Genomic DNA, 17,383 nt, shown 5'->3' with positions numbered 1-17,383 from the left:
GCTGATTGTGGTTTGTTGCTTGTGCTGCTGGAAAGCTCCCAAATTCCAGGAGAGCTGCAGTGGGAGAGGGAGAGCCCGTGGAGCTGGAGAGCTTTGGGCTTTTGGCTGGGGCTCGAGCCCCTCTCTGCCTCAGTTGTGTGACTTCCCATTAATCCAGGCCTTATTCTGGGAAAGAACGGGACCAGACCAGTGAACTGTGGTTAAGTCCCAGTTCTGTTACAGCTTTTTTTGTGCAAACTTTATCAACTCCTGCTAAAACCTGCTTTTATAGAAAGTCTCCATATCCATGACCAACTACAGGATATATTTCATATTAAGAAAAATGTCTGCAATGCAGAAACCTTCTCTCTCCCATTAAATTGTTCCTCAGCCTAGCAATGGGAAATTCCAAGAGCTTGAATATTTTGTGTCCAAACCCTGAACAGCACCTCAGTGAGAGTGTCTTGGATTCTTGGGGTTCAGGATCAGTCCCTCAGGGCCACTAGAGGATGTTTAAATGTGGATTTCACTTTCCAGGCCTGAGGCACTGGGGATTTTTATTCCTGCTGCTCCACCTGTTCTGTACAAATGCTCAGGGTTAACTGGGCTCCAGCTTCCTCAGCAGTGACGGTGAGGGAGTTTTGAGGAGCCTTTTCCTTGGCAGTGTATTCCCTTAATCCAGCAGATATTCTGGGGCATGCTCTGGTCTCTTCCAGTGAAAACTGAAGGGGCAGTAACTGGATTCCCTGTGCCTGGTGGAAGTGTGCTGAGATGTGGGCAAACCCAGGGAGACCAAACATCCCAGTGGGAACATGATCCAACAATAGTTCAAATGTCATCCTGACTGACACCTAAAAATGATTCACTGAATTTCCACCCTATAAAGACAGGCTGGGAGAGCTGGGAGTGTTCAACCTGGAAAAGGGAAGGCTCTGGGAGACCCTGGAGTCCCTTCCAGTGCCCAAGGGAGCGTATACAAAGGAGGGAGAGGGACCTTGGATAAAGGCACATAGTGACAGAACAAGGGAAAATTGTTTTAAACAGAGGTCAGGGTTAGATGGGATATTGGGAATAAATCCTTCCCTGTGGAGTGGGGGGGTCCTAGTACAGGGTGTCTAGAGAAGCTGTGGCTGTCCCATCCCTGGAAGTGTCCAAGGCCAGGATGGACAGGACTTGGAGCCTGGGATACTGGAAGGTGTCCCTGCCCATGGGAGGGAGTGGATTAGATGATCTCTAAGTTCCCACCAAAACCATTCCAGGATTCCATGATTCCCTAAGTTTAGCCAGCAGTTGGTGAGAAATCCCAGTGGGTCTATACTGCTCTAGGGAGAGAATGCATATTCAAAATATTTTAGATTTGTGTTATTTCCTACTCCAGTGGTTTCTCTAAAAGGGATTTGAACAGGAATCCAGTTCTGCAGGAAGGTGAAGCCCCTTCTCCCAGCCCTGGTGCCATGGGACCTTCTGTCCAGCCTCCAATCACTGAGTCTCAAGCATTGTGATTTAAGCAGCAGACACTGAATATAGTTGATATTTTCTTAGCACAGGATCCATCCATCTGCCGAGGTACAAACAACCTTTGGAAAGAGGTCTCTCTGATCCCAAGTTGTGTCTCTCCATTTGAGTCCTGAGGTTGTTACACAGAACATATAACTGAGTGTTTGGTTTTGGTTATTTCTTTTTTGAGTGCCAGGGTGGGAGTTGTTCTTAATTCTATAACTATTGTTCTAATCAAATTCCTCTTTCAAATAAGTACAGAAAATTTCCCAAGAACATTTTGCTCAAATTCATAACTTTTCAGAGCCATGGGGTATTGAGAGAGTTGCACAATTGAATGGATTGTCTGGTTTATGCCAAACCCTCCTCTATGGCTGTCCTGGTGTCTAGACACTGAATCCATGACCAGCTCCATGACAGCTCCCAAGCTTGGTTTATTTTGTCTGAAAAGGAGAGGTTTCAAATTGTAGAGTCAACCAATTTTCAGTTTTATTTGGAATTTGTGGAGAAAGCGTCTTCCCCGAGGTCCTTGGCTGGCTGTTCCCTGTGTTACCGGTGGGTTAGGAAAGATCCACAGATTGCTGTGGATCTGATTATCATTATTCATCATAATTGGAGACCTTGAAGATGCAACAGTGAAGAGATTCATGAGTTTGAAGATAGTGATGGTTCTGATGTCACGGGAAGAGATTTGAGCGATGTTGGCAACACCCTGCCATGGTGAGGTGTCCATGCAGCTTGTCAGGATGAGAGGAGACAGCCTCGGGTTGCACCAGGGGAGGTTTTAGGTTGGATATTAGGAAAAAAAGGGTTGCCCAGCCCTGGAACAAGCTGGAGTCACATCCCTGGGGAGATTTAACTGTGGATGTGGCACCTGGGGACATGGCCAGTGGTGGCCTTGCCAGTGCTGTGGGAACAGTTGGACTCAATGGACTTGGAGGGCTTTTCCAACCTAAATGTTCCTGTAATTCCAAGATCCAGGTTTTGGTGCAGGCTCCCAGAGCAGCACAGTCCCCACACAGTGTCCTCACGGGATCTTCAACAGAGCTGGGAAAGCATTTGCTTTTGTTTGCTCAGAACAATAAACTCACTGAAAACCACTTTGAAAACACTGGCCACTGTCCTGGGAGGGACGGGGGAATCAGAGGAGGCACCTCCAGACTTCATCCTGGTCTCCACCATCAGCAATGTGCTGGAACAGCACAGGAGGATTGGGAGGGAAACAGCACAGCTGCCTCAGCAAGCAGAGAACAGAAATCACAGTTAGGTGCTTGGGATGTAAAAAAAAAGGGGAAATGGGGGAAAATAAAATAAAATAAAACAACCCCTCCAAACACATAAAAGGAAGGGGTTTGCAGGTTCATCCCACATCTACCTTTGCTCCTTTGAGTCAAGTCACTGTACACAAAGAAAACTCCTCTGCTCTGGAGCCAGCCTGGGAGAGCTGGGGGTGTTCACCTGTGGAAGAAAAGCTCTGGGGCGAGCTTAAAGCCCCTTCCAGTGCCTGAAGAGGCTCTAGAAGAGCTGGAGAGGGACTCTGGACAAGGGGATGGAAGGACAGGACAAAGGGAAATGGCATTAAGATGAAGGAGGATAGATTTAGATTGGATATTGGGGGAAATTCTTCCCCATGAGGGTGAGGAGGCCCTGTCAGAGGGTGCCCAGAGAAGCTGTGGCTGCCCCAGCCCTGGAAGTGCCTAAAGCCAGGTTGGACAGGGCTTGGAGCAACCCGGGATAGGGGAAGGTTCCCCTGCCTGTGGCAGACAGCAGAGCTAGAGGATATATGAAGTCTCTTCCCAAACGAGTCTGAGATTCTGTGACATTCTGATAGGTCTAATTTTCAGATCAAGAGCACCCTGGAAGTTAATGGAGTGACACTGGTGTTAATCTGATGAAGGAGAAAGAAAATTGAATCTCTGCAATGGAAACAATGGCTCCTCCCTCCGACTGTCCCAGTGCGCTGCTCCTTTCCCGTGCAGCTGCCGGGAGCCCCCGCTCTGAAACTTGATGCTCTGGAGAGGCTCCAGAAGCCGGGAACACCCGGGGCCTGGCGCTGGGCAGCTTTCGAGGAGCCTCTGTCCTTGGAGAGAACAACATCAACGTGGCTTCCAGAGACTGTCCAGTACCCAGAGGAACTGGAGGCAGTCACAAGTGAGCATGGACAAGGGGACAGATGTCACTGGTGACCCGTGTGGCCACTGTCCCTTGTTTTGGAAGGGGTGTGATTGGGATTGGGTTAGGGTAAGTCAAGGAGGGGATGAGGGGAGGATCAGAACTGCTCCCACCCCTTCATCCAACACTTTTCATCTGTTCCCAGAGAAGCTGTGGCTGCCCCGTCCCTGGAAGTGCCCAAGGACAGGCTGGAGGGGGCTTGGAACAACCTGGTCTTGTGAAAGGTGTCCCTGCCCATGGCAGGGGATAGAATGAGATTGGCTCTAATGTCCTTTCCTGTCCAAACCACTCTGTGATTCCATGATTCCACGATCTGCCCTGATTTATCCACCTCTGCTGGAAGAGAACAGGGAGGGACCGGTGACAGAGGATCCCAGAGGAGATGACATTGCCTGCCTCCTGCAGCACCAACCAGGGAACCACTGGAACTGTGTCAAATGGAAGTGATGTCCGGGGATTAGCGTGAACTTCAAGCTGAGGTAACACCTGAAAGCACCGAAAGGAAGCTGGTGCTGATGTGATCGAAAAGACAGAAAAACAGCAAATTGGAAAGCTCTGTTCCTAAGAGTGAGAATCCAATTGACACCATAAAACTCTCAAAGGCAACTTAATACAATTGGACACATCTTAAACAATTCCAGACGTTCTTTAAAGGGGGGAGGGAAGGAAGCATAAATAACACAGGGAAAAATGCTGGATTGAAATCTAAACAGTGGTCAAGACCACTCCCCCCTCCCACTCTCAGCAGCATTCCCAGTAAGGGGGTTCCAGGGCACGGCTGTTCCCTTTGGAAGTGTCTCCCTCCTGGCGAGCGAGGTGTGCTGCTTCCACTGGGGATGAAGTGTAGCACAAGCCCAGAATTTTCAGTCAAAGCCGCTCCAAAGTTATCCCAGAGCCAAAATCTCACAAAATCTCCGGGGTTTTGTTTGTTTAACATGAACAATTCGGGGAGGGGGTGGAAGTGCATTTCTTGGAGCTCAAACCAGATGTGCGACATCCCGGCCACAAAGCTCCGGCTTCCGCGCTGTTTGTTTTCCCCCCAGGAAGATAAAAGGGGCTGTGGAGAAGGTTTGGATTGCGGCAGCTCTCAGGTTTCACCCTGGCTCCGGGGGCACTGGCAGAGGCTGCTCTGTGGGACCACAAATGAGCTTTGCTGTTTCACGGATCTGGGGCTGCTGCTCCCCTCGGAACACGGCTGGAGCTGGAGATGGGCTGTCCCTAAGCCTCAGGCTGAGCCTGAGCTTTCCAGCGGGCTGGAAGTTTGCTTGGTTTGGTTTCTTCCTTCATATAAATCCACTGTCATGGAGGTGCTGACCAAAGTTCTTCCCCAAGTCATGGTTCCATTTTGTGCTGGCTCTGCCAGGAGAGAAAGGTCGGAGTAGCCTCTCCGGGCCTCATCCGAGGGCAATCCTGCAGGATCTGCCTTCTCTTCCCATAAATCCTTCCATGCTGCCAACAGAAAGTTCCAAATCCAGGCCAAACGTTCCCTGCCCTGGTTTCACCACCCATGTGGTTACAGCCTGGTTATCAACTGAGATCTTGGAGTAAAACCCCGACTTTCCTGCTCAGTGTTTACTCCTGTGCTCCTCTATACCTATAGCATTACCCTGGGAATAATTAAAATAATTAACAAGTGTAATTAACTGTTGGAGCGGAAAGGAGACTTTTAGGACATTATATCAGCAACAATTAAGTAAATTACCCTTTTTGTCTTGCAAAGAATTGACAGACGGGGGGGAAAAAGGAGGTGGGATTTGTATTCCCTGGTGCAGCAGCACAGGGACAGTGAATAGGGGTCGGTGGCTCTTGTGTAGGGACACAAAGCAAACAAAGAGGCCCCAAATGAAATTACAGAGTGGCAGATGTAAAATGAACATATTTCACACAATGAGTAATTAAACCATGCAACTCATTGCCTAAATGGAGCCCAGGAATCGTAATGGGCTTACACAATTACACAAATTCTTGGAATATGATCCAGTGGGGCTGTGGGACACAAAGACATGTCACCAGTGCAGGACCAGCAACCCATGGTGGTGGGAGAGGACCTGGAGTTGTCCCTGGACCTCTGGAAGGAGCTGGGGGATGAGGGAACACAGGATTGTACCTCCCCTGTGGTCTGAGCCCCTCCAGCCACATTCCAGACACTTTGAAAGGAGAAAAACTTCCCTGCTGTTCACTGTATGTGGCTGTTGGTGGGGACAGACACACAGTGTGGATGAACCCAAGGTACTACCTGTGTCCCTGCCAAGCCCTGTGCCACTGACCTGGGCTGTGCACATCCTCCTGTGCAGGTTTGTTCCTGGAAATATTCTCCATTGGAGCTGAATTTTTCCCAGGAGGAAAAGGGAACTACATCCTCTTGCTCTTGGCAAAACTCCCTCCCCAAATGCCACCCTAGGGCCCAGGTTTGCTGGGTGCTGCTGGTGCTGAAGGTGAGGTGATGGCCACCACTGGGCTGGAGAATGGATCCAGATTCCCAGCTCCCAGTGCTGCTCCATTTGGGCTCAGGAATTATTTCCAACCCCCTTTTTGGCTCATCTTGGGCCAAAAATCTTCTCAGCTTCACTTGATGCTGTGGCCTCTAGGTGGTGTTCCTGGATGGGGATTCCTGCATGGCTGCTCTGCACACACAGCAAGATCCTCCCTGGGAATTTGGGGTTGTCCAGCTGCCTGGGGTGACAGCATGGGGACCAGGAGCAGGTACCACAGCTCTCAGGGTGTCACTGGATGTGCACTGTGGTGGTGGCTCCACAGGGCAGGGGGATGGTGGCAGTAGTTCTGTCCCAGCTCCTGCTGGCAGGAACCAGAGAGCAGTCAAGGCAAAATGTATCCATGATTCTCCTCCATCACTTGGAAGTGTGATGTCCCTGCAAGAGCTGGAACCTTCTGGAGTGCCAGGAGCTCTCCCTGCCTGCCCCACAGCCTCTTCACTGCAGAAATTTGGGGTGTCAGGGATAGTGCTGTGTGTCCTATGAGGACAGGCTGGAAGAGCTGGTGGTATTCTGGGAGACCTTAGAGCCTCTTCCAGTGCCTAAAGGGGCCACAAAGAATGCTACACAGAGACTTGGGATAAGTCACAGAGTGAAAGATCTCCTGGCTTCATCAGCCCATGACATCCTTGGGAGAACAAAAATGTGCCCATTGCTGCAGCAGAATTGGTGATATTTGTGTGTAGTTTATACATTTTTATACATATCACAGAATCCCAGACTCCTTTGGATAGGAAGGGACCATAAACCCATCAAATTCCATCCCCTGCCATGGGCAGGGACACCATCCATTAGCCCAGGTTGTTCCAAGCCCTGTCCAACCCGGCCTTGGACACTTCCAGGGCTGGAGCAGCCAGAGCTTCTCTGGGCTATGATACTGTATATACATAATATTAAATATACCCATATATCTCTCTATAAAATGTGGATGTGGGTGCCACATTCAGATCAGGAGTGACTCTATGGTGGGTGTTGAAGCTTGGGTTGATATCCCAGCACCAAGGGCTGTGCACCCTTCACTGAGTGTCCCTGGATGCCCTACAAGGTCCCCTTTCCCTCAGCAGGGACAAAACCTGGTGGTTGGAGCCCTTGGCTTTCCATCTCACTTCTCTCAAGAGCTTCATGACAAAACCAGCGGTTCCAGCCTATTTTGGCGACCACTTGCTCCAGGAACCTCAGGAGTTTCATCAAAAGCCTGGATGGATTTTGGGTCTCTTTTATTCATTCCAGCATTGGCTGACAAAGCCCATTACATCATCCCTTTGGAAGAGAAATTCTCTGCAGCTGCCTGTGTGGCGTGGGGAGGGGGGGGATGTGTTTAAAAAATAACACAGATTTTTGTTTCTTTCTTTCAGGGCAATTTTCCTCCCAGTTGCTGGAAAACTGAATACTAAAAAGCTTCAAAAGTGGGAAGGAAAAGGGCAGCGTGCAGCAGTTCCAGCCATTCCTGGGTTTATTATTATTATTTCCTTTCCAAAGACCAAGGGGGGAAAAATAGCCCCATTACCCCGCGCATCCAGCGCGCCCAGCCAGGCGTGAAAAGCAAAGCCAGTGTCATGGCAATGGCAGATGGCACCGGAGAGGGAGAGGGAGAGGGAGAGGGAGAGGGAGAGGGAGAGGGAGAGGGAGAGGGAGAGGGAGAGGGAGAGGGAGAGGGAGAGGGAGAGGGAGAGGGAGAGGGAGAGGGAGAGGGAGAGGGAGAGGGAGAGGGAGAGGGAGAGGGAGAGGGAGAGGGAGAGGGAGAGGGAGAGGGAGAGGGAGAGGGAGGGCTCCGGCTCCGACCTCCGCGAGGACCGCGCGCCTAATTAGCCCCGGAGCAGGGACTAACTAAACCCGGAGGGAAGACAAGTGATTACTTTTCCTGGCAGAGGTGGGGTGCAGGAGTGATGCGGATGGAGCCAGAGCCGGTGTTGGGAGTCGTCTTCACATGAATGGCAGGAAACGATTTCAGTCTCGGCTCATCCCTCCCGCGCTGCCAGGGAGCCACAGCAGCTATTCCCTGCTCTCCCAATGACCACAGGCTGCCGGGAATGTGGGATTGCAAGGAAATACCGATGGGAAGGAGAGAGGCAGTGTCTGGATGCTGTGCTGATGACGTCAAAATGTGACATTCTCAATTATTAGCATTATTTAGCACCCAAGTATCCGAAGCATCCCCTTGAACTCACCCGGGGCCAGAGCAGAACCTCTTCTTCCCTCCTCCACAGTTGTTTTGGAGTATTTTTTCATGCTCCATAACCTCATTCCTTTTAATCCACTTTCTGGTATCCTATAAAAGCAGCGGTTGGAAGTAAATTATTTTCACTGCCATCGAACTGGGTGCAAAGCTCTCAGAAAATGGGATATAGGGAGAAAAATTATGATATTATGTAATATAATTATAATATAGAATTATACATTATATAAGTATTATATAAAATACAGTTGTTCTGTAAATGCATTTATTTTTGCACTGCAAGAACTGGAAATCCAGAGCTGCTCATGCAGCTGTGGGTGCTGACGATTCCTGCTGGGATGTGCTGAGCTTTCCATGGCTTTTATGAATGGGCTGAACTTTGCAAAAACCATGGGAAAACCTGTGGCTGTGGAGCCTTTAGCACTTCTTTGCCCATTCTTAGGCAGATGCTGTTCCCAGCACACACAGCACCAATGAAGGCTCTGCCTCTGCTCGGCTTAAAATAGCTCCAGCTCCGGCCCTGCTCTGCCCGCTGGAGCAGTGGGAACATCTCTCCACCTGGACCACGATCCCAGTCCCTGGGGATCACTGGGATTTCCAGAGCAACAATCCCCTCTTGCAGCACATCATCTGGATGATTCAATCTCAAGCATTGCTGGATTTCTGCATCCCAGCAAAACACCGGACAATTTACGTTTCTATTTTTACCCTGGATTAGTCAAGGGGCACTGAAGAACCAGATCAGGGGTTCTGGGCTTTCCCTGGCTTTATGCTTCATCCCATAAATGCTCTTTGCCCTTGGCAAGCAAGAGAAAAGCCAGGCAGGACTTGGATCCAGGGTTGGATCCCTGAGGAGCTGCCAGGGCTGCTACAGCTTGGCACAGCTCATGGCCTCATCCCCCACTGCACTTCCCATCCTGGCTCCCCTCACACTGAGGGTGTCAAAGTCACTCACTCCAGTCTAAAAAGCATCCAGGACTATGAGAAAACCTGGGAACATCTCACCAGCAGCGCTGTGGCTGAATCACCACAGTTCCAACCTGGCTGGGATGCTCATGGGATCCAGAACCAGGGAGAGTTTGGAATTTCCAGAGAAATCCCTCAGTTTCCACCTGTTGCTGTTATTTAATGGAGAAACAAGGGGAAACCTGTCTGGAAGGAACAAATATGGAAATGGAGTTTGGAATTGTTGGAAAGGGATGGACTACATCCATGAAAAATATTAGCAATAATTAGTCCCAAATCACTGCTGTGAGGTGCGGATATTGATAGTCTGGATCTCACATCCATCAGAATGACTTGTAGCTATCAGCAGCTCCAGGGTTTTCCTGCCCTCCAGCAAACACATTTTTCCTTCTTCTGGAGGTCATGTTCTGTTTCATTTCATTGCTGAGACAAATTAAAATATTTCTTATATCTGCTTCAGTATCTGGTAACAGGGCAAGAATTCAGGAAGCTGAAAAAATATTAAGAAATACATAAACATAAAAAAATATATACATATAAAAAATAGCAGCTTCCTCCCTGTATTCCCTGAGCACATGAGGTTGCTTCCAATGCACATTTTATTTTAAGGTGAGTTATTTTGTTGCCATAGTGACATCATTCAGGTTTCCAACCGCTGCCGTGTTGGTTTTCTCCCAGGCAAGACTTGTCACAAGCAGTCAGCATCCCCAGCCCCTTCCCAGCCAGCAGCTTCCCACGGGGCTGCAGGATTCCCTGGAATTCCAGACTGCAGGATGAGGTGTCACTGCTCCCTGCTAAGGCATGGGGGACACAGGACCTGGGGGAGGCAGAGAGGAGAGGCAGGCACAGAAAAACTCCAACCAAAAGGATTTTCCTCTGCTTATTCCTTATCCTTCCTCCTCAGCCCGTGCAGTGAGCTGTGAGAAGGTCAAAGATAACCCGGTGCTTTATTAATTAGCACTAATTAATACACTCAGCTGCCTCTGGTGTCATTGTGCTCATCCACCCCAGGCCCTGACATGGGCAAGAATAAGCCATGTTTGTCTCCAATAGCTTAAAATCTCTGTACATCCTATTTATTGCTGCAGAGGTGTCTCATGAATTTATTTTATTACCAAGAGAATTGTACTAAAATAAAGATTTTAAATACAAAGGTCTGTAATCACATTAATAAAGATGCAAAGAAAAGGGATTCTCTGGTAAGGGAATATTTGTGAGGTCATTTGGGTCAAATGGGCTCTGTAAGTGTATTTGAAATTAATATTTAATTTCATGTATTTTTATATTAAATATTTAAATTCATTGTGTTATTATGATGCTAAAGATTTTTAATGGGAAATGGGGTTTTTTTTGGCTCTAATTAATTTAATTAAAGCAGGCACAGTGTGCCTCATTAGCCTAAAACCTATTTCATGGGTGCCAGGCCCTATTTGTGACTGAGAGCCTGGGTGCCTGTTCTACTGCAAGGCCAAAAGAAGCTCAAAAAAAAAAGCTGTTTTAAAGGTTTTCTATGTTTTTAATTTTAAATAAACCATTCCCAGATTATCAAATCAAGGCTACATTCCCATGGCAGACCTGAGCCCTGTGTAAGCCTTCCCAGGATTGCAGCATCTGGCTAAATCCAGCCCAGATTAAAGCAAAGCTTTCATTGCACAAACTCTCCCTGAAAGGAGCAGGATGTTCCTGATGTCGGGAAAAGGACGGAGCTGGGAATTGCAGGCAGAGGATAAGGAATGCCAAAGGGAGCAGCAGGATCCAGAGGAGAGAAGGCAAGGTTCTGTGCTGTACAAGAGGCTGGTGCACTTCTCCTCTGCAGAGGGAATTTGGGAAGCAGAGCCATTCTGGGAGCGTTCCAGCCGCGGCCCTTGGGTGTTCCTGAGATTATCCCGGCTCCCTGATGGAAACCCTCTGGAACACAGCCTGAACACACCAGTCCACAGCTCAGCAACAGCCTCCACAACGAGGTTCTTTGCCTGCAGAGGTTTTAGCCAAAGCCATTGTTTTAACACCCTTTTTTAATATTTATTTTTGAATGTCTTTGACTGGGGGAAGGGTGGAAGGGGCTCCCAATTTAATTCCATAATCCCCCTAAGCCTTGCTTAATACACTCACTCTGCCTGGCCTCTGTGAATTTTACAGTGGTGTTTTGGGTGGTTGCAGCACTACACTGGAAAATGTCCCATCATTTATTTTGCAGCTATTTGAGGGAAATGATTCCCAGGGCTGGAAGCCCGGTTGTTAAATCCATATTGCCAAAGGAAACAAACTCTGTCACCCAGATGGGGCTGGACCTTGGGGCTGCCACGCGGATTCCTGGATGAGGTAGCTCAGAGTCCAGTTGAAAACTCCCAAAATTAACATTAAAGCAGGAGCAGGAGGCTTTGCAGTTGGTGAAAAATGTCATTTTTGGCTGAGGGGGTGGGTGGGGCTGCAGGGAACAAAGCAGAGTGCCCAGCTCTGGGACATCCGGGTCCCCTGGGATGAGTCTCCCAAGGCATGGCCATGGCTCACCCCGACTGCCCTCGGGTGGGAAGGATGGAAGTGCTGCTGGAGGGAAATTCCAACAACAGATTTTGTCCTGCTGCTTTCTTCTCCCGACAGGGAGGGAATGCCGCAGCCTGGTTTGTTTTCCACATGTTCAAGAAGGACAAAACAAGGCTTTAAAGAGTTGATGCATCTCATGAGCCTCTGGTCTCCCTAAATCCCTCCCGCAGTTCTCAGCTCCCAGGATTTCTCCAAAGTCTGCTTGAAACCTGCAGTAAGAGGTCAGCATCACTCTCAGTGGGATTTTTCCATGTCCCATTTCATGCACTGTGTCTCCCATGGAAATGTTCCTCGGCCACTTCAGAAACATCCTGGAATCAGCAAGGACAAAACACCCAGGATACAAGGGCATGGGGGACTGGCAGAGTCCATAGCAGCAAAGTCAAGATGGGAAGATGAGCTTGGAAGAAAGTCAAGTTCTGAAAGGTGTGACCTGTAACAACCTCAGTCAGGAAGAAGGAGGAAGGAGCAAAGAGAGGAAAAAAAAAAAGAAAAGACTGAGATCTACTGACTGCACAGAGCAGGAGAGAGAAAGGTGCCCAGAGACATCAGGAAATGCATGGAGAGAAGAGGATCCGCAGCAGAAAATGGAAAATGGAAGATCCTTTAGACTTCAAGGACAATGTGGAGAACAAACAGGAGATGCTTTTTTCCACCTCTACAATCAAATTCCACACTTGTCCAATTACAATCCAGGGATAACAATGAACACCTCAGGGAAATAAGGACTGATGGCATAATTCTTTCCTTATGGACACCATGGGCCTTCACAGCTTCACCTTCCACCTCTGGTGGCTTTCCAGAAGAAACTCAACCACACAGAATTCAGGGACTTCACAAACTCTAAATACACTTTTATTGGTGTAAGAGAGATGAAAGGGAAGAGCCAACAGGGCAAGAACTTGCAGGTGTTGAAAACCACCTCACTGGAAATTAAATTAAATTAGTCCTTCAATCAAAAAAAAAAACAGTTTAAAAGACCTTCCAAGAATGTCAGGCCTCTCCAAATAAAGATGACACACGAAACATATATTAGCAGGTTATGTCTCAAGCCCTAATAATTTAAGGCCAAAAATAAAAAGAGATTCTGACATCTGGACTCCTGAGGACATCAGAGGAAAGACTTTTCCCAGAGATACAAAGGTGGAAGGCTACAGGAGAACGTGAATGTCCATTAAATGATGGAAGTACAAGAATTAAATGAAATATGGGGTCACTTTACTGCAGAGGAATTTATGGAAGTTTCCATGTTAAAGTTTTTCCTTAAGAGGGATAAGAGGGTGATGTCATCTCCAATTCAAGATCATGATAAGAGGCTTTATACTCCAGAAATAAAAATAATGGGAAGAGAATTCCTGCATGGGACAGCACTTTTAGAAATGTTCCAAAATCTCATCCTCAGATTCCATGATTAGTGACTTAGAAAGTTCATTCCAAACTCACACTCCTGTGGGCATATTTACACAGGACAGTTTTCTAATCCATCACCTCATGCAGTAATTGAGAATTAATTTGATAAGACTGTATTTAAAGAGTATTAATGAGCTTATTTACAATGTCTGCCTGTTAGGGATGTCAATAAATATAAAAAATACATCAAACTATTTTATAACCTTTTATTTCAATAAAAGCAGCATTCTAAGAAACCCTATTGTACTCCTTCTGATATTTTTGTTATTTTTGTAAAATGGAAAATATAATTAAGCCACAAAAATCCTCAAAACTTTATGGACAAAGGTATGGGATAGAGAGGGATGTAATTTTATTAAAATTGTTTACTTAGTTGAGGGAGTTCCAGTAAAATTTGCATGTCCAAGGAGAGAGGTGATGAATTCCCAGTTGCAGTCAGATGTTTTGTGCCCAGGCTTCCAAGAAGCGAAAAATGCAGGATTTGGCCCTATAAACCTAAAAAATCACAAACAAAACATCAAAGAACTATTTACAAATATTTAGCATGACTTGAAGTTGCTGAATTAGCCAAGTAGTGATATCAGGTGGTATTTTTGGGGTGAGATCCTTGTGCAGGGGACCCTTGGACTGGTAGCAGCCACAGGCATGTCAGGAGAAACTGGGAAAGGCTGGGAACAGGGGGCTTGGTCCCAAGCAGGAGACACAGGTCAGAATCAGGCCCTTAGACAGGGATCATGCTGAGTGCAGTAGCAACACCAGCAATAACAAAACCTACCTGGTCACTTACACCCAGGAGTAATTTTGCTGCTATAAAACTTGGGGGGTTCCAGGCACTTTGAGATATAAAGTTGGAATTCAGAGATGCTGAGGACGGATCTGACACTGACATCATTCCCCTGGTCCTTCTGCTGGCAGAGCTCACAGCACACAGGGACACAGAGCCACCCCTTTTCCTGTGTGTTTCATCCACAGCTGGATTTGGCATTCCTGTGTGAAACAGAGATAAGGAGAAATGTTTAGATAATAGTCAGAAATTTCACTGCTTTGCAAACCAGGCAGATTAAGTTCCCCCAGTCGCAGCAGTGCTGCACACACTGATCACAGCTCACAGCAGCTAATGGCTGCCATAAGGAATATGAGATATGGATCAGTCCACGGAGCAAGGGATGACACTGCTTCAGGCAGGTGGAATTTAGGCTGAATGGATTTTAGGATTCTCAAAATGAAAAAAAAACCCATCATATTTACATCACCAAAACAAGTAGTTTGTCAACGAGATGAACTATTGCAAGATAGAATTTAGAAACAAAGGCGAGCGGCGTCCTGGCCGTTCCTCCATCGCCTTCCTATGGGATAATGCTGCACCAACTCTTGGATGTCTGGCACCATCTAGAGGAATGCCTGGAATGATGCAGCAGAGAAATTAAATTATTAAAAATAGCCAAAATCCTAGAGCAGATCTTGTGTAATATCTAACAGCTATTTAGTTATTATTTAACAGCTCTTGTCCAGGGAGAGAACCACAGGAAGGAGTGGGAACTTGGAGATTTGTCCTGCAAAAACAGGATGTTGGTTTGCCCTGCACTCCAGCAACTGTAATTAGTGCTAATTATTTTGCACCTCATTCATTTTTTAAAATAAACAGTGATATCAAAATTTGAGGTTTCTGTATGTAAAGATCTTAAAATAAGCTTGGACTTTTCGATATTCCTTTACTCACAAGTATGTAGCACAAGGCACCAACTCCTAAATTCCTTCTGAACAGCTCTTATTTTTGAATCAGCTAAACAAAAACTTGTTTTTAACTACTATCCTTGTTTGACATTTAGCTCCATATGAAAGGCCCAAGATGAACAGGATGTTCATAGAAATCCTTGTGGGTTGCTTCCAACTTAGGGTATTCTATGAAATGTACACAGAAAATATATTTAAAAAAAAAAAAAAGACAAAAAAGCTTAATTTGTTCTAGTGTTCAAAGCAGCTGGATTCAGGCATGTGCATCCACATCTACATTTTCTGGAAAGGTACAATGCAGGTAAACCTACCACACATACACAATTCCACTCTTAACCTGTTTTTTTTTATTTTTAACTGTACATTTCTGGTTATGCTAAACTACAGTTCTGTTTCCACACACAACTAAAGCAGGATTTGACTCGTGAGGACAGAATAATCATACATAAAATATGAGACAGACACCTTTACCTGGTATTACAAGCTGATTGTAGGGAAGATCACTTAATTTTGTAGTCAAATTTTGAGTATTACTTTTAACTACAACTGAGAGTAAAACTCCCTACAACACCAAATGGGGAGAAGTGATGGGTATTTGAATGTCATCAGTTACTACTCCTAAAATCCCTCAAAAATATTAGTTTTATTTATTTAAAGAGTGGTATGGAGAGAAACAGCTACAATCCAGCTTCTTCCTTAAAGCGTCTCTGCTCCTGAATCCTTCCATGGCTCATTAGTCTGTTCTCCCTCCTCCTGCCACCAGCTGCTGCTGGCATTTACATAACACAGCTCTGCTCTGAGGAAAGATGAATCAGCACATCCATAAAATCCTGCTTTCACTCCGAGATTTACTATCACCCCCAGCATGCTGCTGCTTGGATGCAGAGGATCTGGAAAAAGATGAGTCATGGAGCTGCAGGATCCTCGAGTGGTGTGGAAATGGAGCTCCTGGGGAAAGAGAGGATGGGCATTACTCACCAGACATGACTCCTGGAGGGGAAAACCCGGGAGAGGTGGGAAGAGATCAGTAACAGCCCTTGTAGCAGGCTGGGGAGGAACGAAGCAACTGGAAGAGGATTAAGGAGAGGGAGCTGAGGTGCCATGGAATCAGGAATGCTGGGAAGAGGCTTGGGAATGACTGCACAGCAGCACAGTCCAGGCACAGCTCCCTGTGAACTGTTTGGGAATGAGAAATGTTGGTTGTACCCCTGGTGCAGGTACCTGCACAGCTGTGCCCTGCAGCACACACAGGACACACCTGGGGCATTCCCAACACTCTCCCCTCCTGCTGATGCAGGAATCCATCTGAACCACTTTGTGGAGCAACACCAAGCACAGCTGGGCACTGACACAAGGTCATGGATTGAGCACCAAGCAAGGAGTGGCCAGGCTCTCAGCTGGAATGCTGCAGGAAGGACACAAGCAAGGCATGGATAAGGTTACTTTGGGAGCATTTTCTATCCCAGGCTTTTGAAAGCTTTTGAAAGTTTTAATTACTGCAGAAATCCCCACGGGCTCTAGACAGGCCCAAACAGAACAATCCTGCCTGGTGGTGCTGCAGTGTCACCTGTGCCACCTCCAAGCTCAAATAAAAGCAAATCATGAGTGGAGAGATTCAGTAAGGCACCAAAAGGTGCCAAGGAAATATCACATTCCTAAAGAAATACAGAACCATGGAATCCCAGAATGGTTTGGATTGGAAAGGGCCTTAAAGCCTATCCAGCCCCACTCCCTGCCATGAGCAGGGACACCTTCCACTATCCCAGGTTGCTCCAAGCCCTGTCCAACCTGGCCTTGGGCACCTCCAGGGATCCAGGGGCAGCCACAGCTTCTCTGGACACCCTGTGCCAGGGCCTGCCCACCCTCACAGGGCAGAAATCCTTCCCTGTATCCCACCTAACCCTGCCCTCTGGCAGTGGGAAACCATTCCCTCTTGTCCTGGAGCTCCAGGCCCACTTGGTCTCTCTCCATCCTCCCTGTGGGCTCCCCTCAGGCACTGGAAGGCACAATTAGGTCGCCATGAAGCTTCTCTTCTCCAGGCTGAACAATCCAAATTCTCCCAGCCTTTCCTCATAGCAGAGCTGCACTATCCCTCTGATCATCTTGATGCCTTCACTGGATTTGCTCCAACAACTCCACGTCCTTCCTGTGCTGGGTATCCCAGGGCTGGAGGTAGGGGGTCTCACCTAAGCGTGGATATATTAAGGAGCTGTTGGCACTGGAATGCACCAGGACATGGTGCTGGACAGTATTTATGGGGCTGTTTTTCCCTGACACGGAATTCTATTCAGCTCAGGAAGATGGATTTGTACTTTCAGGGCATAATATAAAACATCATCTGTGTTTTCTCCTTTTCTCCTTTGCCTTCCCATCAAGCATGGAAAGATGAGCTTGCAGTTCTTGCAGCTCTGAA

At 47.3% G+C, this 17,383-nt stretch overlaps 1 long non-coding RNA gene across 1 annotated transcript; it reads right to left on the bottom strand.

Annotated features, from left to right (window-relative positions):
* Positions 1-12,650: 12,650 nt before the first annotated feature.
* On the bottom strand, positions 12,651-15,918 carry LOC147650590 (uncharacterized). Its single transcript, XR_015276401.1, has 4 exons — positions 15,442-15,918; positions 14,485-14,637; positions 14,012-14,223; positions 12,651-13,731 (listed from the first exon to the last, which is right to left on the bottom strand). It is a non-coding gene; the product is annotated as an uncharacterized LOC147650590 (long non-coding RNA).
* Between the last annotated feature and the right edge of the window lie 1,465 nt (positions 15,919-17,383).

This window comes from Cyanistes caeruleus, chromosome 14, assembly GCF_971803275.1.
Source record: "Cyanistes caeruleus chromosome 14, bCyaCae1.hap1.1, whole genome shotgun sequence".
Lineage (NCBI taxonomy): Eukaryota > Metazoa > Chordata > Aves > Passeriformes > Paridae > Cyanistes > Cyanistes caeruleus.
This window is presented reverse-complemented; position numbering and strand designations above follow the sequence as displayed.